This window comes from Bombina bombina, chromosome 2 (assembly GCF_027579735.1).
Source record: "Bombina bombina isolate aBomBom1 chromosome 2, aBomBom1.pri, whole genome shotgun sequence".
Classification (NCBI taxonomy): Eukaryota; Metazoa; Chordata; class Amphibia; order Anura; family Bombinatoridae; genus Bombina; species Bombina bombina.
This window is the reverse complement of record NC_069500.1, coordinates 974,903,493-974,919,753: the sequence shown is the minus strand read 5'-3', so window position 1 is coordinate 974,919,753 and position 16,261 is coordinate 974,903,493. Positions and strand designations below refer to the sequence as shown.

Below are 16,261 nucleotides of genomic sequence, written 5' to 3'. Positions count from 1 at the left end.
TACAATATCATTCCCTGATCCACACTACCATCTAATTATTGACATGTTATACGGTGCAATTTCATGGCATAAACAAGTACATGCATCGCAAATCGTCTTCAGTGAAACGGAGCGTACCGAAAGTAATAATACAGTAACACCAACCATCAAAAACTATGATGGACATAAATCCATTCACATTTCATGCTTATTGTACTGCTAGAATTAATAGATAGTACGACAGATCGAACTTATGATTATGATATCAGTAATGGGTGGCACTGTAAAAAGATGGACCATATAGGTTCACACATAAAGGGTTACATAACAATAAGTTATATATAACTGAAGGTCTGTAAGTATCTAGGTATTGTGTTAGGTAACATTTGTACAGTTGAGAAAATATATTAGGGATTCTAATAATATAGACCCGATTCCATTATCCTATTGGATCCACTATAATGTTATCATTCCTCAATTCTATAATATAGGAACATTATGAATAAAGTTATATCATATGGTCAAGAATCATAATTATGTCCCAAGACACAAACCACTACATACATAACCTGTTATCAGTGGGTAATGTGAACCTTATTTTAATATTATGGAAATCATTCCTTTCAATCATTAGTACATAATATAAGGTATTATATCACCAGTAGTTATGTTAATACCTATTCTTTATTAGTGTATTCTTACTATAAAGTCCATCATAAGGACACATGAGTATTAATTACAAATGATACTTGTATTGTATTTATAATATATTGAATGATGTTATAAATATACCCAAAAGTTGTTAGCCTCATTCATTCAATGGGGCATTACAGTATTCAATTTAAAAATCCAGTTTGTTTTCTTTCTCAATAGGATTGGTTCAGGATTGCCCCCTCTTATTCCAGGACTGACTTTTTCTAGACCCCAATATTTGAACGTGGTGGTTTTACCATTATGATGTCTTAAAAAATGTCTTGCTACACTCGTGATCTGCTTGCCTTTTTCTATATCTTTTTGTGCGCAATGGATATTGCTCAGATGTTCTGTCATTCTTGTTTAAAACAAAAAAAATTTTGCGCTCTTATGCCGACAGCAAAAAGTGTTAAAATCTGATAGAGGTTATATACAATCCCAATAAAATTAATCTGTTATCAACAAATGTCCATAAAGTCTCAAAATGGGGATACCAAAAAGGACTAGACCACAGTACCTTGTAAAGGAGAAATTTGTTTGAAAATTAAATTCTTGCAGCTGGTGTCTTGCAGGTTCTTTCCTTAATTGTGGAATGCTATCCAAACTGGTTCCTCTGGAAAAAAGTTATATTCCAATCTTTGTGCCTCTGTAGTGCAGCCTTGTTCCAGCCAGCAATTCACCGGTCTTGGCTCAGAAGTAGTAACATAAAACAAAGAAGAAAAAACAGGCGCACAAGGCACGATTCAAGTTTAAACGTTTAATAACAAAGTGACACACGCACAATAATGATTGCACTTACTAGATAAAAATAAATGATGTGCATTAAAACAAAACTCCTTGGGTCTGCAGCTCCTGTAACAGTGGCACAGATGGTCCTTCTCCTTGCAGCTCTTAGTCAAACAACATCAGGTAATGGTAATCCGGATCCTTAACCTGAGCGTGTAACCGGCTTCTGCATACAGATTGTTCTGCTTCCCAGATAGAGTGATAATTTGTAGTGACTGGCCTGACGCGTTTCCCCCGACTTCGGCCGGGCTTTTTCAAAGCCTTTGAAAAAGCCCGGCCGAAGTCGGGGGAAACGCGTCAGGCCAGTCACTACAAATTATCACTCTATCTGGGAAGCAGAACAATCTGTATACAGAAGCTGGTCACACGCTCAGGTTAAGGATCCGGATTACCATTACCTGATGTTGTTTGACTAAGAGCTGCAAGGAGAAGGACCATCTGTGCCACTGTTACAGGAGCTGCAGACCCAAGGAGTTTTGTTTTAATGCACATCATTTATTTTTATCTAGTAAGTGCAATCATTATTGTGCGTGTGTCACTTTGTTATTAAACGTTTACACTTGAATCGTGCCTTGTGCGCCTGTTTTTTCTTCTTTGTTTTCTGTCATTCTTGTGACTAACTTTCTAGTCGTCATCCCTACATAAAGGGTCTCACAAGAACAAGAGATGCAATATATTACATTTGTACTTTGACAGTTTATATGAGCTTTAATCTTCCATTTCTTACTGAATCTATCATTAACAAATGATTTTTTCGACATATACTGGCAGATCTTGCAGTGTCCACTTGGAATTGATCCTTGATATATTGGCATCCTGTGTGCATTCCTATTAAAATGACTAGATGATAAATTATCTGTTAAATTTTTGGCCCGTCTGAAGGTAAATGCTGGTCTATCAGGTATATATTTCTCTAATGTTTCATCACTTTTTAATATATGCCAGTGGTTTTGAATGATATCTGTTAGTTGTTGGCTCTGGATATAAATCTTAAAGTATCTGAAGATTTTGACTCTTTCGGCTTGAGAAGATCAGATCTATTTTTTGGCCTTAGCTTTATGGTATGCTCTTGCCAGCAATCTCTTAGACTAACCTCTCTTTAATAGTCTGATCCTCAAATTGTCGGCAGCTATTTTAAAAGTTTCCTGTGTACTGCAGTTCCTCCTGATTCTTAAGTATTCTCCATAGAGGAGACCCCTAATTGTAGAAGGGTGATAACTCGAGGCATGAAGTATATTGTTGGTTGCTGTAGGTTTCCTTTATGCCTCTGTTGATAAACTATTCAGAGATTTATGAATAGTTAAATCGAGAAATACTACATAATCAGTGCTGCTATGGTACATCATGAATAAACCAAAGGGATTGACATTGAGTATGTCAAAGAATTATTTCAATAAAAAACCCGGTCCCTCCCAGATAAACAGGATATCATCTAAATACCTGGACCAGTGAGAGAGATATTGTGTATAGTTTTTAAGGTTCTCATGAAAAACTATCATTTCCTCCCACCAGCCCAGGTATATATTAGCATATGTAGGGGCACAGGATGTCCCCATGGCAGTCCCACAGATTTGCAAGAAGAAGACAAAAGACAGAATAATTGTGGGTTAATACATATCTTAATAGTCTAATAATAAATTATTTAGTTTCTGCACTTATTTCCTGATTTTTGTCCAGGAAATTACTAATTGCCTTTAGTCCCCATTCCATTTGTATGCTTGTATATAGTGACTCTACGTCACAAGTGACTAATATCGAGTCTTTTGACAATTGGACATGTTGGATTTTATTTAAAATATGCATAGTGTCCTGTGTATATGAGGGAAGTGCTTCCACTATATATCTTAGTCTTGAATCTTAGTATCTACTTGCTGGTTCAGTTAGAGACCCAATTGCGGAAAAAATAGGTCTCCCTGGTGGGCAATTGATGTTTTTGTGTATTTTTGGCAGCAGATATAAGGTTGCTACCCTTGGGTTCTCAACTGTTAAGAAATTATATTCCTTTTTATCAATAGTGCCTTGAGAGAGAGCCACAATCAATTTGTTATAATTTGCAATAAAGTTTTCATTTGGATTCCCCAACAAACGTTTGTAATTTTTAGTATTATTCAATTGTTTGAGGGCCTCTTCAACATACATATCTGTGGGCCAAATAACAATGTTCCCCTCTTTGTCACTATTTTTAATTTGTACCTCAGTCCAACTAGACATTTCTCTTATAGCTTCTGATTCTGTTCTTGACAAATTCAGTCCCATCATTTGTTTGGGTTCATGAATTAACAGAATATCATTACACACTAAATTAAGAAATGTTGTCGACTCAGGGGAAATTGTGCTTGGGGGAACAAAATGAGATTTTGGTTTGAGAATCTGACGCCATTTATTGGTGTTATTATCCTTGCAGGTAACATCCGCACCTGTATTTAAAATGCAGACTCACCCAAAAGACCAATTAAATCATTTAGTGCTGAGAGGTCATTTTGAGACAATATATTGGAGCCCTCCTGGTTACTAACGTATTTTTTTAATAAAATTTTTCTTACAAAAAGATGTGTGTCCTTAATGGCTTCAAATTTGTCAATTTGGCTTGTGGGTAACAAAAGATAGACCTTTTTTTAGTGCAGAGATATACGTGGTAGTAAGTGTTTTATCAGATAAATTAATAATATTGAAATTGTTACATGTATCAGTTTTAATTACTTCTTCTTGTAAGCTTGATTTTTGTGATTGTATGTTTGATTCCTCTGGCTGAAGCGTACTTGGCGCCTCATGCGGAGTTGAGGTGCTCCTCCCCCTCCCCCTCCCCCTCTTAATTCCTCACCTAAAGGGATGTTACCTAGGTTAATGTGAGGTTTGGTTTTGTGAGAATTACTTAATATGAACCTCGGTATGGTTTCACCATCAGACAGTTCCACATTTGTTGTGTCATATTCCCTATAAGAGGCTTCAGAGTCTAGATGGTTAGATTTACTCTGACTCCAGGTGTATACTTTGCCTTGTGCATAGTCATTTAGATTTAGATCTCTATCTATTTTTCTCTCTTTTTTTTCAGAGATAAATTTTGCGAATTTCTCAACTTCAATTTTAGTTTTGTTATATGACTTATGACTTTTGAAAATCATCTACAGATTCATATTGTTTAAGCTCCTCACTAGCTTGTTTCCTCAGTAATTTCTTTAAGATGTTCTGTCTCATGTTCCACCAAATATTCTATTAATTTTAGCGAACACTCCGTAAATGCTCCTTCCCACTTAATTTTAAGTTCGGGTTTCAAATTATTGAAAGTGGGTAACATTTTTAGGCGCAACCCCCTAGGTATAACATTATTGTTGTGATAAAAGTTGTACATGACAATATTCCACTGTTTTTTTATTTGTTTCTCTCTGATTCTTTAAGGTTTTTTAATGGGTTAATCCATTCCCCAACATTTTCTACCTCATTCACACTTTTATTTTTTAGGTCTGATGTAAAATTACTAATATCTTCCGACCATCTTTGCATCTCTGCTCCTAAATTAAAGTTAGTCATATTGAGTAATAATATAGAAATAATTAAATACTCTGCTCAAGTTTACAAAGAAAAGTGGAGTTAGAAGGCTCCCCTAGAATTATAACATGTGTAATGAAGAAAAGGAGAAACTGGCACTAGTATATTCGTATCAAAGGGAATAATAAACTAAAACAATTAGTTCGGTGCTAACGCCTATAACCATGAACAGAAGAAAAAAATGAGTTAGAGAACCAAAGTAGGGGTTTCAAATAGCACTCTTCCCTATCATTGTGTGCGGTAATTGCTAAAACAACAATGTACCACAAGTATAAGAGTATATACCCAATATTAATCTAATAAGTAAAATATAACTTTTAATATAAAGTGATAAAATTAAGGGGACAACACCTCTAAAAATAACATAGCCAACGAGTGAAACTATGAGAGCGCCTGCACCTTCCACCTCCCTGTTTCCTGGCCGATAACCGCTCTACATCGGCTTCAGGTGACAGAGGTGGAATGCAGGGTCCCAGTCACAATAGAAATTGAGTAAAAATAGCGTCAAGAGCAACGCTAACAATACAAACGCGTTTCGACTCTATCTACAACCTTTTTCAATGTGTGTAAATGTAAATTTTGGACAAACAGAAGCCCAAGTGCCACCTCTTAAAATACTGAATCATTGGATAAGTAACATCCTATCCATGATGAGAGAATTAACACGCCCTCGGTTTAGCCAATCAGAACATTTCTGTTGTCATTATGGGCGTGAATGAGCTGGTTTACGTAAATCCCATCAGAGCATAAGGGAGTTCACACCTCCTTTTCAAAGCCCATTCAATCCAAAAAACTATGTTCATAGTGGGCGTGTATCCTTGTCAAACCCACACTTATCATCTATAATGCTTACTTGCGTGGTGTATAGGGTGGGGCTATCATGATTACAGGTGTGAAACAAAATATGCTTGTCAATACAATATCGTTCACTGATCCACACTACCATCAGCGAGTGAGTTTTCAACAGAAAAGCGTCCAAAAAGAACTTTTTAGGCTCCATGTAGTAAAAGGCGAGCAGACAAGCTCCTCGAATTGAGAAGCCTTCCCTACATAGGGTAGTGGACAAACAGGATCCGCTACCCGTATGTATCATTATATGCTCAAGTGAGTGTGTAAAGCCTGCCCCTTTTCTTGCACAACCAATTGTGTGAGAGAAGGGTGTGTCAATCACCCTGAACGAGCAAGCTCCCTGTGATTTCTATTTGCCACCTCAGAGGTGGTGAAGTGTGTAAAAAAAGCCTGCAAGGGAGCCCTTTGTCTATTTAGTAACTTTTTATAAAATAGAAACCACACATTAAATGAATACCACACATTATTGGCTTTGCATATAATACTAAAAAACATTTTTTTTCCTATAGTGTACGTATAGGAAACATTTTTTTCCCTCTTGTTTGTATTCTCGGACTTGTAGCTAAAAAAAATTTGTCCTTGCAGCAGCCCATTAAGTTTGGGATTTGTGTGTAGCATTAGGTTTTTTTTTTGTACACAACAAAATTAGGCTAATGGTTTTTGCTATGATGATCACTTGACAGCACTATGAATATGAAGCCCATTATTTGAATACAATTAAACTTATCTTTCAAATCAGGGGACTCATGATATATTTCCATGGTGAGGGTGTGTTAAGGATTCCTTTATACTTGCAAGAACTTCAAAATAGAACCAGTTACAGGACTTAATTGTGATGCACAAGGACAACTCAATTGAAAGAGGATGATTGTCTATTTCAAATAAGAAGCCTCATGTCCCTTTTTGTATTTTTGGAAGGAATAGATTAGATAGGCTCCTACACCCCCATTATTTGTTTCATATTTGTTCCATATGCATTTGGTTCTATTAGGAGGCCACTATGCCATGTTAATCACTTCCCTGGCCATGTGACCCCCCCTCCCCAGTTCACAGTAGAGGCATCTGCTCTTTCAAAAGAGGGGTCACTTACCCAGTTTTAGTGATTAGATTTAGGGGCTAAGGCTCAGATAACCCTAGTAAACAGTCACCTAGTAGACAGGTGTTTGCAAAAACTTGCATTCATGAAGCCTCTCCTTTGAAAGAGGATAGTATGAGGGTAATTCTGTGTGTGTGTGGAGCGTATGCATCTTTAGGGGGCGCTTTGAAGTTGTTATTCCTCATACAGTAAATTCATTAGGTAAGTGATTTCAATTCCTATTGACCTTATTTACTAATGACAGGATTCTTATTATACAACAAATCTAAAAGACGGCCCCTATGAACTATCATCAAAATAATTTTGTATCCTTAAAGGAGTCTTATTATGCTCCAAGTAAAATGGGGGGGGAGGGGGGCTATATTGCATCATATTACCACCCTACATAAATAATGTGTTTGCAATCACCTCTGTCCTTTTTAAAATGGAGCCACTTATCACTTATTCTACAGGTGATTGCAGTTTTTAAAGCAATTGCCTGCACCTTAGAGGGCATGCAACCTAACATTTTGAAAGGGCCAATAACTTTCAAATCAAAGGCGATGTGTACCTGAGTGTGGTGTGTGGCTGAGTTATGGGCTTTGTAAAGTACCCCCATCACGAGCAATAAGGAAGTGCCTCTGCCTCTAGACCCTACCTTATTGCTTGTGATTACATTGTGTACTTTATGATAACACAAGCACATCCATAAACTACCGGTAAGGTTGCCAGTTGTGCAGTATCTGACTGGATAGTCCAGTTTATCAATCAGCTGCCCGGTAAAACTTATAGAATAAAAACAGACACTTAGGACGCCTGGCAACCCTAACTACCGGTGATACAATAATAAGAAAAGACAAACAATCTCTCCTCATTTTTCCACTTGCAAGCAAAAACTGCATGGAATGGAAATGGTACACCTCATCATATGTCAATGCCTGGATGATACTGATGTCCAACAGTATTTGCAGAGACAACATCATTCATTACTACAGTAGAAACAGATAAATGAAAGATGAACAGAGAGATAGATACTGTACTCTTCTTCTAAATTCACTAAGATTCTTTCAGCCACTTCCCCAGTTTTTCCCATTCCTGGGTTATTTTATGCAAGCTCTTCACTAAAGCTCACAACCTCTCCATTCTTAAGTTAATCAGCTGAATAGAATAACATATGGACTTGTGAAATTGGAGAAGCTAGTAAATCCAAAGAGACTATAGAGAACTTTTAGTGAATTTTGCTCACTGATGCATTGTGACACCTTTCAGACATGGATAGAAAATTATAAAGAATAAATATTTATCTGTGCTATTCAAGAAATGGTGAAATAAACTAAAATAAACTGAGTTTAAAACAAATACTTGCAAACACATATACACAGATGCAGATAGCTAGCATGATGAAGTGTCTTATGTTTTATTGCATGTAAAATAGTATATTTCAGTTAAAATGCTATAATAAAAATAAAAATCATTGGGATTCTATATTGTGTTGTGACTTTACTCCCACTTTTATAAATAAAACAAATTGGTTTTCTCATATGACATTTTAGTGTACAGCTTAGCCATTCACATTACTTCCTGAGCAGATATTAGCAGAGATAGAACTGCCTTTACAAGATATTGAATTGCCCTTGCATAACACTGCAGATCCTAACTAGTGATGACATTCATTTTAGTAAGAATGCATTCTGAACTGGGAGTTTAATGAGTTAACTAAGTGACTATGACATAGAAGATGTAACAGGTCATTTAAATATGTCATTTTCTTTGCAATAATCCAACTGCATTGAAAGGAAACATTATTGGAATTAATGCAATATGTAAGACCCAGGGATCTGCACGTTTTCAGTAAGATGTGTGCTTGGTATTTGAAAAGTTATAGTGTTCAATTTATCAAACTCCATATGGAACTTGATGCCCCTTGTTTCCGGCGAGCCTTCAGGCATTTATCGATGTGCGGCGGACATCGTATCATGACCGCTCGCACATTACTACATTTACCCCATAGAGTTATATATATATATATATATATATATATATATATATATATATATATATTTTTTTTTTTTTTTTTTAAATGTTTGAGCAGCTTCTTTTATAAAGATTGGAAAGGTCAAGAAACATCAGCTCTCAGGGTAAAGTAAATTAGCTATTGCTTCTGCTAACAAAGTGATACTTATGTTCATAATAAGTTGGTAATACCATTAGAATGTCAAATGTTTCATTGCAATTACAAGAGCACTCACGTCCCAAATTATAGGCTATACTTTAAACCTTTAGAAAGACTACTAAGTTTGTTTCCCTTTTTGAAGAAAAACCATTTGATAAGCTTCTCTAAAAGGTTAAAATATACCCCCCAACTTACAAACATGTGTTTGTTCACTGTAAATTGATTATTAAAGCATTAACCACTTAGTGACCAGAACACTTTTCCATTTTCTGTCCGTTTGGGACCAAGGCTATTTTTACATTTTTGCGATGTTTGTGTTTAGCTGTAATTTTCCTCTTACTCATTTACTGTACCCACACATATTATATACGGTTTTTCTCGCCATTAAATTAATTTTCAAAAGATACCATTATTTTCATCATATCTTATAATTTACTATAAAAAAAATTATAAAATATGAGGAAAAAATGGAAAAAAACACACTTTTTCTAACTTTGACCCCCAAAATCTGTTACACATCTACAACCATCAAAAACACCCATGCTAAATAATTTGTCCTGAGTTTAGAAATACCCAATGTTTAAATGTCCTTTGCTTTTTTGAAAGTTATACGGCAATAAATACAAGTAGCACTATGCTATTTCCAAACCACTTTTTTTCAAAATAAGTGTTAGTTACATTGGAACACTGATATCTTTCAGGAATCCCTGAATATCCCTTGACATGTATATATTATTTTTAGAAGACATCCCAAAGTATTGATCTAGGCCCTTTCACCGCCAAATGCGATCAAATAAAATAATTATTAAAGCGTTGCTTTATCGTAATTAGAAGTCCGCTAAATGCCGCTGCGCATCACACGTGTATTATGGCTAGCAGTGAAGGGGTTAATTAGGTAGCTTGTAGGGAGCTTGCAGAGTTAATTTTAGCTTTAATACATCACACCCCCTGATCCCTCCCAAACAGCTCTCTTCCCTCCCCCACCCCACAATTGTCCCCACCATCTTAAGTACTGGCAGAAAATCTGCCAGTACTAAAATAAAAGGTATCTTTTTTTTTTCTTTGCATATTTACATATGCTGCTGTGTAGAATCCCCCCTTAGCCCCCAATCTCCCTGATCCACCCCAAACAGCTCTCTAACCCTCCCCCTCTACCTTATTGGAGCCATCTTGGGTACTGGCAGCTGTCTGCCAGTTCCCAGTTTACAATAAAATAGATTTATTTTTATTTTTTTCTGTAGTTTAGCTTCCCCCCAAAGACCAACCCCCTCCCAGATCGCTTAGATAATTTTTTTAAGCATTCCCTCCCCCCTTTCTCCCACTTATAACACAATTTTTTTTTTCTGTAGTGTAGCGGTTCCCACCCGCTCCCTACCCGTGCACGCACCCGCCCCCGATCCCACCGCCCTCTTACTAATAGAAACCATCGATGGTCGCCCACCCACCTCCCAGACCAGCTCCCACCCACCAACGATAGCGGCCATCAATGTCTGGTGCAGAGAGGGCCACAGAGTGGCTCTCTCTGAACCGGAGGGGTAAGAAAGGTTATTACAGGATGCCTCGATATCGAGGCATCACTGCATTAACTGGAAAGTAGCTGGAATCTATCAAGATCGCTTCCACTGCTTCCCAAGACCGACGCCGTACGCCCTTGGTCATTAACTGTATTTTTTAAAGGACGTACGGTGTACATCGTCGGTCATTAAGGGGTTAAAGGGACAGTCAAGTCAAAATTAAACTATCAAGATTCAGATAGAACATGCAATTTTAAACAACTTTTCAATTTACCTTTTTCATCAAATTTGCTTTGTTCTCTTGGTATTCTTTGTTGAAGACTAAACCTGGGTAGTCTCATATGCGGATTTCTATGCCCTTGAAGGCAGATTCTATCTCAGTGCATTTTACTAGCTTTTCACAGCCACACAGTGCTAGTTCATGTGTGTCACATAGATTACACTGTGCTTACTGAAGTCCCACTTGAAGGATCTTCACCCCGGCGGCTCCATCTTCATCCAGTCGGCTCCATCTTCATCCAGGCAGCATCTTCTATCTTTATCCCGGTGGCGCGGAGCAGGTCCATCCTGAAGACATCCGACGTGGAGCATCCTCTTCATGCGGTCGCCGCCGTATACTGAATCTTCAATGCAAGTGAGCCTTTTCAATATGGCGTCCCTTACATTCCTATTGGCTGATTTGATTTTGGAAATTAAAATCAGCCAATAGGATAAGAGCTACTAAAATTCTATTGGCTATTCAAATAAGCCAATAGAATTTCAGTAGCTCTCATCCTATTGGCTGATTTTATTTTCCAAAATGAAATCAGCCAATAGGAATGCAAGGGATGCCATTTTGACAAAGCTCCCTTGCATTGAAAATTCAGTGTACGGCAGCGACCGTATGAAGAGGATGCTCCATGATGGATGTCTTCAGGATGGACCTGCTCCGTGCCACCGGGATGAAGATAGAAGACGCCGACGGGATGAAGCTAGAAGGCACCAAAGAAAACAAGGTGAGGTAACAGCAAATCAATACTTGTATTTATTGATCAGAGGTGAACAAATACAGCGACGTTTCGGGATACTATCTCTTATTCATGCTACAGCTTGCAAACACTAATCACAAACTTATATACTCTAAGGCCACTAGATGGCGCTATTAAACAAGTTAATAATTTTAACCCCTTAAGTGCATATAGTTATAATGTGATTAATCCTAATCCAACAAATTCACCTACATTGCATTAAACCTTTACAAACCAACTATAGTTTATAGAAATCTCATAACCTTAATAATAAATTGCCACCTTTTCAGCATTTAGCAATCAATTAAATAACAATTTTTACAAAAACACAGTAAGGTCCCATTCTCTATTTAGACCTTTAAGCTCCAATGTACCTAATTCAAAAATCCAGTATGACTCACACTGCTTCAATAACAGTTGTCTATCCACTCCTCTACGAGGTAGTTTCACATGGTCAATGATCTGAAACTTAAGTTGGCTAATAGAATGACCATGACTTAAAAAATGACTTGATAGGGGGGCCTTTAAATTTCCTGTCCTAATGTTACTTTTATGTTCTATAATACGGTCCTTAGCACTACGGGTCGATTCGCCTATATAAACACCACCACACGGACACTTAACCATATAAATAATATACGTAGTTAAACATGTGTAGTATACTTTAATACTATATCTTTTACCTTTGTGGGGAAGCAAAAATGTAGGACCTTTGGTCAAATTTGAGCAGCAAGAACAGCTTAGACAGGGATAATAGCCTAAATTCTTAGACCCTATATAGCCATCTTTCTTTTTAACACAAGACCTAATATCCGCTTTAATTAGTTTAGCCTGTATATTTGGGCTTCTTCTATAAGCTGGCATAGGGTATCTCTTATATTAGGATTGCATTCAGCCAATAAACCCCAATGCTTCCTAATAATACGCTGAATTTCTTTACTTTGGGAATTGTATTCTGTTACAAACATTAGCCTATCTTTTTCCTTATTCTTAATTGGTATCTGATCTTTTTGTTTCAATTTATTCTCCCTAAAAGAAGAAGAAGACATCTCGCTGCCTGGATGTCTGGACTTCAAGAACTGTAAGTGGATCTTCAGGTGTTAGTGTTAGGATTTGTTAAACTTTTTGGGTGGTTTTTTTTTAGTTTAGGGTTTAGGCTATTCTTAAAAGAGTTGAATGCCCTTTTCAGAGCAAGCAAAAGAACTGAATGCCCTTTTAAGGGCAATACCCATACAAATTCCCTTTTCAGGGCAATGGGTAGCTTAGGTTTTTGTTAGAGTTAGGTTTATTATTTTGGGGGGTTGGGTGGTGGGTTTTACTGTTGGGGGGTCTTTGTGTATTTTGTTACAGGTAAAAGAGCTAATTTCTTTGGGGCAATGCTCCCCAAAAGGCCCTTTAAGAGCTATTGGTAGTTTATTGTAGGCTAGGGTTTTTTTTTTATTGTTTTGGATGTGCTTTTTTATTTTTATAGGGCTATTAGATTAGGTGTAATTCTTTTTTATTTTTCATAATTTCGTTTGTTATCTTTCATAATTAAGTGTTTGTTATTTTTTGTAATTTAGTATTTAGTATTTTTTATTTTTGTAATTAGATAGTTTGTAATTTTTATAGTAGTGTTAGTATGTTTTTTAATAGTTTAATTTAGTATAATTCGTTGTGGGGGCTTGCGGTTTATAATAATATAGGGCTTAATAACTTTAGTATAGTGGGGGCGATGTGGGCGGACGGCAGATTGGGGGTTAATAATATTTAAATAGTGTTTGCGATGCGGGAGGGTGGCGGTTTAGGGGTTAATAACTTTATTATAGTGGTGACGATGTTGGGGAGCAGCGGAATAGGGGTTAATACATTTTATTAGTGGCGGTGATGTCGGGAGCGGCAGATTAGGAGTTAATAATTTTAATATAGTGTTTTCGATGCGGGAGGGCCTCTGTTTAGGGGTTAATATGTAGTTTATGGGTGTTGGTGTACTTTGTAACAGTTTACAAACACACAATCTTCGCTGCTGCAGATCCAGTATGAGGCTATAACGCAACAGTAGAGCGGAGGTCGAACTAGTCCACTGTAATCCAGCTGGGGGTGTGCAGGCTGATAAACGGCCAGAAAGCCGAAATTACAAAAACAAAAAGAACTCAAAAGAGTAACAGTCGCACAACAAGATGCTAAAAATAAAGAAGGACTATAAATAAAACAAACTCTTTTTTGGAATAGATTAAAACAAAGGTACATGGCAGCAAACATCCTGACTAGTTTTGTGCTCTCATGAGCACTTAATCATAGGATACATTTGCTAGGTGCAGACTCCCTATTTAAGGGGAGAGAACACCCACTAATTAAGTAATTAAAAAACATAGTACAAATGTACATAAAATATGTAAGTCACTATTACTTTTACAATTTAGGAGAAAACTACAGAGTTAAATATACAGAGCAAAATCAAATAAATAAGAACAATATGTAAACATATGAAAATGTTACCTACAATATTCTACACACAAGTTCATAACTAAATCCCCTAACATAGTACAATTCATGATAAAAACAACTGAAATTACAAAATGAATAACAACTAAATTCAAAGCTGATTTAATTGAAAACCCAAAAGTTATCATAATTGTAGCTAGTTATGAAATGTTTAGGATAAGTAGAGGATCACCTATTTTATAAAATAACTCATATCCCACTCGCGATTCCAGCCCAGTGGGGTGACAGTCTTTAATCTGTATATCCAATACAGTTCTTGTTTCAACAACAATTTGTGTCTGTCACCAACCTCTGGCTAGAAACATCACCCTATCAATGACCTGAACCTTCATATTAAATGCATTGGTCATATGAGTCAAATTAAAGTGCCTGGCTGTGGCTGATTCCTTTACATATTCTCTTGTGTCCCTAATATGGTCTCTGACCCTAGATCTCAGTTCCCTGGACGTTTGGCCTGTATATTGTAGAGACCAAATTCTACACTCAAGGAAATAGACTACAAATGTAGTCCTACAATTGGCATAACATTTACTGACAAACTCCTCAGCCATAGCCAGGCACTTTAATTTGGCTCACATGACCAATGTATTTAAGATGAGGGTTCAGGTCGATTAAATCAGCTTTTAATTTAGTTGTTATTCATTTTGTAATTTCCGTTGTTTTTATCATGAATTGTACTATGTTAGGGGATTTAGTTATGAACTTGTGTGTAGAATACTGTAGGTAACATTTTCATATGTTTACATATTGTTCTTATTTATTTGCTTTTGCTCTGTATATTTAACTATATTTAATTTTTCTTCTCCTAAATTGTAAAAGTAATAGTGACTTACATATTTTGGGGCATATTTATCAAGCTCCGTATGGAGCTTGATGCCCCGTGTTTCTGGCGAGCCTGCAGGCTCGTCAGAAACAGCAGTTATGAAGCAGCGGTCACAAAGACCGCTGCTCCATAACCTGTCCGCCTGCTCTGAGCAGGCGGACAGACATCGCCGGAAATTAACCCGATCGAGTACGATCGGGTTGATTGACACCCCCCTGCTCGCGGCCCATTGGCGGGTGGCGTTGCACCAGCAGCTCTTGTGAGCTGCTGGTGCAATGCTGAATACGGCGAGCGTATTGCTCGCCGTATTCAGCGAGGTCTGGCGGACCTGATCCGGTCAGGTCCGCCAGACTTTCATAAATAGGGGCCTTTATGTACATTTGTACTTTTGTTTTTTAATGACCTAATTAGTGGGTGTTCTCTCCCTTTAAATAGGGAGTCTGCACCTAGCAAATGTATCCTATGATTAAGTGCTCATGAGAGCATGAAACTAGTCAGGATGTTTGCTGCCATGTACCTTTGTTTTAATCTATTCCAATAAAGAGTTTATTTTTTAATTTCAGTCCTTCTGATGCCTCTTGTTGTGCGGATGTTACTCTCTTGAGTTCTTTTTGTTTTTGTAACAGTTTAGTTATGAGTTTTATGTAACAGTTTTGTTGCGTAAAACTCATAACTACTGGACTCAGATGGCGGTCAAAATAGATTAATAATTTCCTGATATACTTATATTAATGAGTCGTCATTCTTGCTAGAAAAATATAGTATCTCTCAAAGTGTGCCTATTCTGTGACTTGATATCACGTGATATTAGTAACTGTAAATTCTTATGTTTATGTATGTGATACCATTCTATTTCTGACTCTTTACTTCTGTTGGACAATGTAACCTTGTTGATTATTAATTATATTTATGTTCTATTATTTCAAAAACTTAATAAAAATTATCTAAAATTTTTTAAAAACATTTAAGTTTCATGGATCAGATAAACCAAAAAACTTTCCAATATACTTCCATCATCAAAATGTGCACATTCTTTTTATATACATGCACATTTTGTGAGACTCAAGCCCCTAATAAGCACATGCAAAAGTGTACAGTATATACTTATATGCATTCTGTGACTGACTGATAGCTGTCACATGAAACGGGAGCAGGGGGATCAGATTAACTTTGAAATTTGCCAGAAAATATTCTACTGCTCATTTCAAATTCAAAGTAAGCTATTACATTGTCTTTTTATTACATATTTTTTCAATAATTCAATTCTACTGTAGTGGTCCTTTAAATGCAGATTTTCTCACATAAACTTGTATATCCATGAACAATTTTGAG

General features: G+C 36.7%; 1 protein-coding gene across 1 annotated transcript in view; it reads right to left on the bottom strand.

Annotated features, from left to right (window-relative positions):
* Positions 1 to 16,261, bottom strand: part of LOC128649929 (B-cell scaffold protein with ankyrin repeats-like) — an 896,039-nt gene that overhangs the window by 131,908 nt on the left and 747,870 nt on the right. The window lies entirely within an intron of this gene.